Here is an 8,789-nt window from a genome sequence, read left to right on the forward strand (position 1 = left end):
ACTGCTGCCAACCTGCACCAAAAACACTCCCTCACACTCCCTCCAAACTTTTGACAACAAACTAGAGGCAGCAGCCCTGGCACCCAGCCCAGACTCCCCTCTGACTGAGGATTGGTATAAGATGGAAGGGTCTCTGTTACAGCAGGACCTCAATGCAAACTCCACCTCCTCCTGGATCAAACCATAGCCCAGAGGTAACACTGACTAAAAGTTTAAAGCAAATAAATACAGGAGTCCGTAGCCTAGTCAACATTTGACAAAGTACATCTGGATCTGGCTCTCCATCACGTAGCATGGTTTGCTGCAGTACACTCCACCAGGACAGTTCGTTAACAAAGACGTAGCCACACACACACAGTGCATGACTGCTGACCACAGATAAACCACCATTTCCACAGTGTTGTGTCAGTGTGTCTACATATTCAGAGTTTGAAGTGTCACCTGTGGAAAAAAGTCTTCTGAAAGTGTGGAAAAGTGTGCGTTACAGTAAGAGATGCTAAGGTTAGGAAGTGCTTGAATCTGAATGTCGAGGTTTGGGCCGAATTTCAGTGCGTCTGATTCGTGAGGTGTTTTTATCCAATGAAACCTAACCTGAGCCCGATATCCCACCTGCATACTAATTGCGTGAACTCAAGGACAATCTCGATGTAAAAGATGTAAAAAAAAAAAATCTATATATATATATAAATTGGAAAGAAAATGGGATTGCTCTGTGATATACACCGACAATGAGTAGTGTGCACAAAAATGTGTATGTGTGTGTCTGTGTGTGTGTGTATGTGTGTGTGAGAGAGAGCTTTACAACTCGCATCCAGTGCGAGAGCGCATCCGTGCACGTGTGCAAATACTTCCAGCGGTCTCGAATGAAAAATAACCCCAGTTGTCGTGTCCTGTGTCAATAACTAATAAAAGGTAAAACCACTGAAGAAGATTGAAACAGGAACAGCGGGTCACGTTGTTGTCTGATGTGCCTCTGTGTTGTTGTTGTCTCTCTCTTCAGGTTGTGTCATATCACGCGTGTGTATGTGGGCTTTTTCATTCTTACGTGTTATACGCTGTGTCTTCGTCCTCTCAATGCCATCCGAGTGTTGTGTTCGTGTTGTCGTGTGTGGCTTCATTTTGTTTTTACCCCCCCTCCTCCCCTTCTACTGTGTTTATCCGTGTTGCTCCTTACCCCACCGACCTCCGCCGCGGCAAACAAAAGCACTGCAATTCAAAAAGCAAACCTCTTCCTTAACCAAATATGTACATGTACTCATGCACTTCAGGCTCAAAGATGTGCACACTTACATGTACATGTGTTTTTATGTAAAAATCAATTGGCCGGCCTCCATGAGCGCCACGCCGCCGTGACTGAGTGCAGTGTTGTATGACGATCATCTCTCCGAGGCCCAAGGTCACTGGGGTCAGCGGAGCCATCTAGGTCAAGGGATAGTACTTCTTGAAACATGCCATGCTGAAAACAAGCAAAACATGTATTACTCTGAGTGTCTTCCTCGTGCTTAGTGACCAAAACCAGTCTGCACAGAAACACTGCATCGTGAGCGTGTCATGGAAATGCTATTCCCTCGACCTCGTGTCTGTGCTTTCAGTGCCTAGTGTAGTCCAAAGTTCAGGACCTTCTGTATTTGTACTGTGGAGACCTGGAATAGAAATCAAAAAGGATTGTGAGCTGCACTCGGCGACTGAAACACTTACTGACCAGACAGACAAAATGTTATGACAGATTTGATTGAAAGGTGGCTACATGCTGTCTAAGGTAAGCGAGCCTTGGAGCTGTCCAGGCCCTTCACTTACGGGTCCCGGACATTGCTTCAGTGTCGATGGTTCTTATGTATATACTGCAATTTAAGTGCTGCAAAAAAAAATCCCTCTTTAAAGCAAATCAGGGGTCCGTTGGAGGAAATAAGTGCTGGAGTCATTCGGACGGAGCTTTGGGGTTTGTAAATCTATAATGGGTCTGTAATCTGTAATGTTTAAAGCCTTGTGCACTGGAGGACGACGATTTACTGGCTGCTTACGGTAATTACCAGAGACGTTTGGTCTGTTTGCCATCTCTGATTCTCCAGGATTTGACAACAAGGTCATGTGTCTCAGCCCCGTGATAGACGTATAACCTACCTGTCACCCAGTACATGTTTGGCTACATATATCAGGTTGTGTATGCAGCTGTTCAAACTCAAGTAAATCTATAAGTGTTAGACTCTCCGCTGATAAAAAAGAAAAATCCTCCTAGTTTTTAAAGAGGGATTCTAACGCTGTCTAGAACTTCTTGTGTGCTTCAGTTGTGATTTCTTTTCGTGAATACTCGCATAAGACGTCTTTGCCATTTGACTTCCTACCCGATGCAATATGCATGTCTCACTAAGGTCAAACAGTCAATCACCCCTTTGATTGCCCACTCCCGATCACTCCTCCAGACCTTATTCAAGGGTCTCGTTTTGTTTCCCTCTCTCCCACAACCCCTCCTCTCACTTCCTCACGATATCTGTACCAGTTGTCCTTTTTTTCTTTTGTTGGGTTTCTGTGCTTTATTTTTACAGTGTTTCGTACACGGTGTGTACAAGTATTTTTGTGGAGTGTTATATAGTGATTTTGTGTTGTAGTGTGAATGTTTTATCTTTTTTTCAATGTGCGTAAGATCAAGTTGTATATTTTTTTAATTCTTACGTTTTTGCTGTCGTTTCCGATCTCTTTTTTTTTTCTTGATGTCTTTGAGTTCTGTACAACTGTGTCTTGTTGTTTGATGTTTTGACTTCCCCTTTGTTCTTCCTGTGTCCTCCTTTTAAGTTTCACCATCACCTATCTGTCTTCTATCAATTGGAATGATAACGGAAATTGCCAACAGAACATTGCAATTAACTAACATAAAGATCTCACTGGTTCAGGACATTTCCAAGGACTTATTTGACAAGAAAAAACAAAACAAACATAAAACATGTTATCTATTGAACAACTTCTGCTACTCATAAACCGACAGTTTAATACAATGTGGAGGTTTAACACTAAATGTAAATAATAAACCGTATCATAAACATTTGCTCCCCATCCACATTTCATCCCACCCCTTATTAATTGTTACTATTCATAAATGTGATATTGATTAGGATAGATTGTTGGTGAAATACATTTCCATGACCAAAGATTTTACAATATTCACTTACTGGCCACTACAACATATTATTATTTATCACCCCCAATTTCTGTTGTAGACAACTATTATGTAAAGTGGCTACATATAAGAAAAAAATACTCTCTGAATTTAATTCCCTACCTCCTTTCGTGTGGAAACAAGTCCGTGTCCTCCTGTATGTCATTGGACTCGGTATGTCAAACTTTTCCTACATTGTCTTGCATGTTCTAACGTGTGTCACTGTGTTCCCTCATCTCAACAATCTGCAAATATTCGTCCGGGGCAGGTTTTTACTTTACAAACGTAAAAAAGTATAGATGTATACATATATACATGTGATAAATATGCATGTGTATAGAATATGAAATGGAGTTGTAATGATAGCAGCTGATGCATATAGGTCTGTATGACCTAGATGCAGCTGACAAGAGGATGAACAACATTTCCCCCCAAAAAGACACCCACTTATGTAATGTATGGACACACTTTGGCTTCAGTAATGGTAACCAAGAGGTTGATACATCTATTAATGGGTAACAGGAAATCACGCCATACTTAACAGGCAATTGATCCCATGTAAGAATGATACAGTATGAGGCCGTTCCCAGAATAGCATTTGAACAGTCAGCAGATCCTGTGTCCTCCACAGCAAGCACACGTTCATGAAATGATGGGACATATGTGAATTACATAACGGAGGCGGTCAAGTAGCCCCCCGCCTCCTACAAACACACATACAAGAAGGTCTATTATTTCGATCCAATCTGTTTAGTTTCACACGATCGTGTCCTTGGTAAACAGTCTGGTCAGAATATTTGCAGTTTCTTCCCTCTCTCTGTTCCTCTGTGTCCTCCCTCTCCATTTCCACCTCCTCCTGTGATTAACACTCATTCTCCATCCCATCCCCCAGGCCGCCACTGCCGTGCAAGTTTAACTAAAGTCTGACTGTAGGTAGGTACGTCCTCCCTCCGTAGTGTAAATTAAGTGTGACTCTGTTGCGAGGAATTATGTCATCAGTAAATGCAGTGACAGCTGGACTCCCCGTTTCCCCCGATACACGACCCCAGAGCACCGAAGCCCTCCGTCGGTGTTGTAAATACAGTACTTAGCACGGTGAGGAGGAAGCTAGCAGACCGTGACAGACTGCAGTGGCTGAGACGTGATTAACTTTATCAGCGTTTGTGTTGTCATTTGTGAAAACTATCCTCGTGTTGAATTTGTCCCGAGCAATAATGTGCTAATTAGCCAGCCAAGCCAGTCATTTACATACATCTGAAAATCATCAGAGCCACGTTCCAGCTCCGTCTACGTTACTCTTCATCCGTTTCACCTTCATCCAATTAACAGACTGGAACTCCCCTTTTTTTCTGTTATCCGTATTTAATATACTCTGATTTTTTGGGATAAAAATTGCCAAATTAAGGACATTTGTTGGAAGCGAATTGATTCAGAATTAAATACATGACCGCCTATAGGTTTAGTAGTCTTAATTTGGTTGACGATCATAATGTATATGAAACATAGCGCTGTAAGTCGTTTTATCACATGAGCAGTGTGAAGTGAATTCTTCCTTCATTCCTTCTCGCTCCACTAATGCTCATTTGTGTTAATTTATGCTTCAAGAATAGATCCAAAGGAATATTACAGCGGAATCGTAGCCTTTTGTTGTAGCTTCATATTTCTTTCCAACTTTCCAGCTGTCTTCGTGACCTCAGGTAGTGCATACTTCAAATCTAGCACCTAAGTAAAGTATAATATTTGCTTAATATTTAACCTAGTAAAACTTAAAGCACAACATTAGCAGAATAAAAAAACCTGCAAAATGAGTTGTTGTGACATTACTATAAAAGTAACATTAATATAAGTGTAAAAACTGCTAGTTTTCTTCTATTAAATTTGTGTATTTTTGTAATACTTTAATACTTTTTACTTCTATTTTTTTAATTGGTAATTTCATATCTGGATAATGATATATAATCACGATAAAGCATGTTTTCTGGTATTTGAATAAATAATCTGTATGAAATAACTACAGGGTAAAGCCTATTTTCATATACTCCTGTGAATTACAAATCCTTATTTTTTATTTAATTAAGAAAATTAAAATAACCGTTTCCAGTCAAAGTACAGAGAAAATTGCTAAATTGATGTATCATGATTTTTATCATATTTAGTTATCACCCACCTTCATGCAATGCATCCATTAGACCATAAATAGTATAAAAACAGTTTGATTTAATATAATCTTAGATAATGTTAATTTAAGATCTAAAATAGCCACGTCTTGCTTTTAAAGATTATTGTCTGCATTCACTAGCAAGCTATTGTTGTAGTTCTGCTCTAAAAACATTTTTTTTCTGTCATTCCTGTTGTTGTCCCTCAAGTCTGATTCAGCATCACAATAGTGGCTGCAATTTGATGCAACCTGACAATGTGTCTCAGTACATTTGGGCAGCATGAACACAAATATTTCTGGAACTGAACTTGAGATTGAAGCAGCACCACAGATTGACCAGGCAGCTTCTTTGTGGGACGTGCAGCCTGAGAAACCCGGTGGAAAAAATGCATCATAAATATTTTACCGCGTTGCCCTCCAACTAATGTGCCTGAGCTAGTCAGAATACAAAAAGGACCTTTAGTTATGGTTGGCTCAAACGAAGCATGATCTAGAGCGGTGGCTGCTGTGCACCACAATATATATATATTTCAGCAGGAAGGCACAAAGGGCGTCACACTGTACCGATGGGTGTTCTTCGTTGTTGTCTAACTGTGGCCTTGTGGTGGTTGGAGTTAGACACAAAAAATAGACACAATCTTGGTCAATTCCTCACAAACTAAAATTAATAAATGTCAACCAATGCGACACATAGAACTGTAAAACTCCATCCAAGATGGGTCAGTAAGCCATTGTTGGGGAAGATGAGCTGCTACCTACCAATGGTGTTTTTCCACTTCACCTGATGCAACGACACTTTGTCAGCACAGCACTGCCGTCTCTGTGGCTGCTTCCTGCAGGGGGAGTTCAATGTCTGCATGCTCTGTTACACAGTGGAAATACAGCGGGAAAGGACACAGAGGCCAATGTGTTATTACTTCCATGGATTGGTTCCGTAAGCCCAAGTACCAATATACGTCAAACTCATATGCACACGTGGACAAGTGTGTCATTTCCCACTGTAGACTAGATGTAAAGTGATCTCCATTACAGGATGCTATTACCGGGGATAGGAAGTGTTTTAAAATGTTGCAGGGAGGACTTTGTATGTGTTGGCCATCTGAAGTTTACAGCAACCCGAAGCAAGTGGACTTTTTATAAAGCGTAATGCAAAGTGATGAGTTATTCAACATAACTTTATTAATCTCTAAGCCATTATTTCACCTGAAACTTCACGTGGTCAAGTCCTGAAGTGTATCAGTGATATCTGAGTATTTTCTACGTGTTGTTGTGTTAAACTGTGTAGTTGTTGGCCAAATGGTTGTCTAAAACACCTGAACATGGCACATGTTACATGATAAAGTGTCGGGTGCTTTATTCAACAGGCCTATTAGAGGTGTGAAAACTGTTAATGTCAAAGAATCTTTTGCTTTTTGTGTTTTGGAAAAAAAAAAGACATATCATAACTCGCATTTTCTTGTCTTGTCTTGTCTTTCTTGTCTGTGTATGTCCTCGTCTGTCCTTTTTCTATGTCTTTATGATTTATAACATATAACATAATCAATTTCTTACCCCTAATTTATTCTCTCCATGTGCTTTTTAAAATGTTTGATTTCTTCTTATGACATCTTAAAACCTCATGTCCATGTTTTAATATGTGACCTTCACCACAAACCACCTGAATATGACAAATGTGTCATTACGTGCCAAAACATTTCAACTATGATTTTATTTTATTTTATTTGCATATGATATATACAAAAAACATAATATAATCTAATGAATCTTTCAATGGTTAAAATTATTTTCTTAAAGCAACGGGCTATGACAAATCTCACAGTCTCAATAACATATCGGGGATGGCTGCGTCGGCGCTGCGACTTGCTCCTATCACTAGCCCGCCCTTTGAAAGCTACGAGGCCCCAGGACCGCTGCGCCGCTGCCGCTCCCCCATACCGTCCATTTTGTAGCAAAAAAAAAAAAAGGATGTTTAATGATTGGATGTTGAGAGATCCAGTGGATTAGCTGCCGACTGATCGTACTGAAGCCTCCATTGGGATTGAACACCGTGCAGAAACAATAGCAATAACATAAAAATGAACTTGAATGTAGAACGAACGAGCCCTCGTCTTGTGACATAATGGTTTTTGATGCATGCATCGGGTTAGCTGATGGGGTCCAATACAAATTAGCTTTAAAAGATACACTGTTGTTTTAAATGATTAAAAAGAAATGTCAAAAAATATATATATTTCGATTGGTTAGTGAATAAAAATAGTGTTAGAGATTAAAAAACACATTGTGATACATTTTAAAATTTAGGATTAAGTGTGTAGGTGGACATCCATTTTTTAAATGTTCTGCTCTCACCACCGTCCAGAGAAAACGACCATGAAACAAGACACTTCAGTTCATCCAGCCAAAGACGAAAATACATTTATAGATTAGATTGATGTTGAAAAGGTTTCTACTCTCTGTCTTTTGTGAATATTGATGTATAGCCGACAGCGTAGACATCATCTTGGTCATTTTGTCTAAAAGACAGACTCGACTTCTGCAAGTCTCAGTATTAACATTTTATATCTGTGACATCATTAGACACTTTATGTTGATTGTTTACGCAGCAAAGCTAAGAGATGTCAAACAACTTAGCTTATATGAAAAAGAGTATTGTACCATAAGAGCTATCTCAGTTGTGCAGCCTGACACGACTCGTGAAACCTGTATTTTATTTTATTACATTGCTGTTAGGATCCCATATATGCAGTTGCTACCTTCTAGTGTACAGTTCTATTTGGTCACTTTCTTCAGCAGTTGCAAGCATGTTGTCGAATACATTTCTATATATTTATCATAATCTTATGCATCATATGCAATTATAACAATCATATCTCAAAAAACAATATCTTAGTAGGATGAGATTAGTTTTGGTTGGGAGACCAAGTTGCAGAGGGGTCATAATGTGTTTGATTGATGAAGGCAGCCATGTTGTTTACTACTGGCCTGAGCTATGACATCACACCACTGGCTGTGGTTTCAACATAAATGTGATTTTTTTTGTGTAGAAATTAAGCATTGGAAGTCTTTACAGTCGACAGCTGAACCACAGCCTCTCTTTGTTTACATGCATTATTCTACTGACAACATAGCTTGCTAATACGCTGGTTGTTAGCAGAACTTCAGCTATCAGCTAACACTTGCGCTTCACGCAAACTTTTTTTAACCCAGTTAAAGCTGTAGCAGATGGAAATTAATGTATCAGGGTTAGACACATTTATAACATTTAACTGTGGGAAAATATACCCTCTTGTTGTTAACATTGTTAGGGCAACTGAGGAACTTGTTAGTAGCTGCCTGGCTAAGCTACATGCTAATACTGTTTAAGGCAGTCTGGAAAAATAGCACAATTAAGCTGTCACATCCTTAACTTATAATTTGTATTTGATCAGCCTCTGAACAAATGCTAATGCACAAACGCTCGGAAAGTCATGTAAATGAAAT

The 8,789-nt window shown here is 39.5% G+C and overlaps 1 pseudogene across 1 annotated transcript in view; it reads left to right on the forward strand.

The window, feature by feature from the left end:
- The window catches only part of LOC311033312 (voltage-gated potassium channel KCNC1-like), a 35,276-nt pseudogene extending 27,770 nt beyond the window's left edge, over window positions 1-7,506 (forward strand). Inside the window, exons 5-6 of the transcript XR_014599389.1 lie at window positions 1,001-1,021; window positions 7,104-7,506. The product of XR_014599389.1 is annotated as a voltage-gated potassium channel KCNC1-like (transcript). The remainder of the gene's footprint in view (window positions 1-1,000; window positions 1,022-7,103) is intronic.
- The last annotated feature ends 1,283 nt before the right edge of the window (window positions 7,507-8,789 follow it).

Source organism: Eutrigla gurnardus (genome assembly GCF_963514095.1).
Source record: "Eutrigla gurnardus genome assembly, chromosome: 22".
Taxonomy (NCBI): domain Eukaryota; kingdom Metazoa; phylum Chordata; class Actinopteri; order Perciformes; family Triglidae; genus Eutrigla; species Eutrigla gurnardus.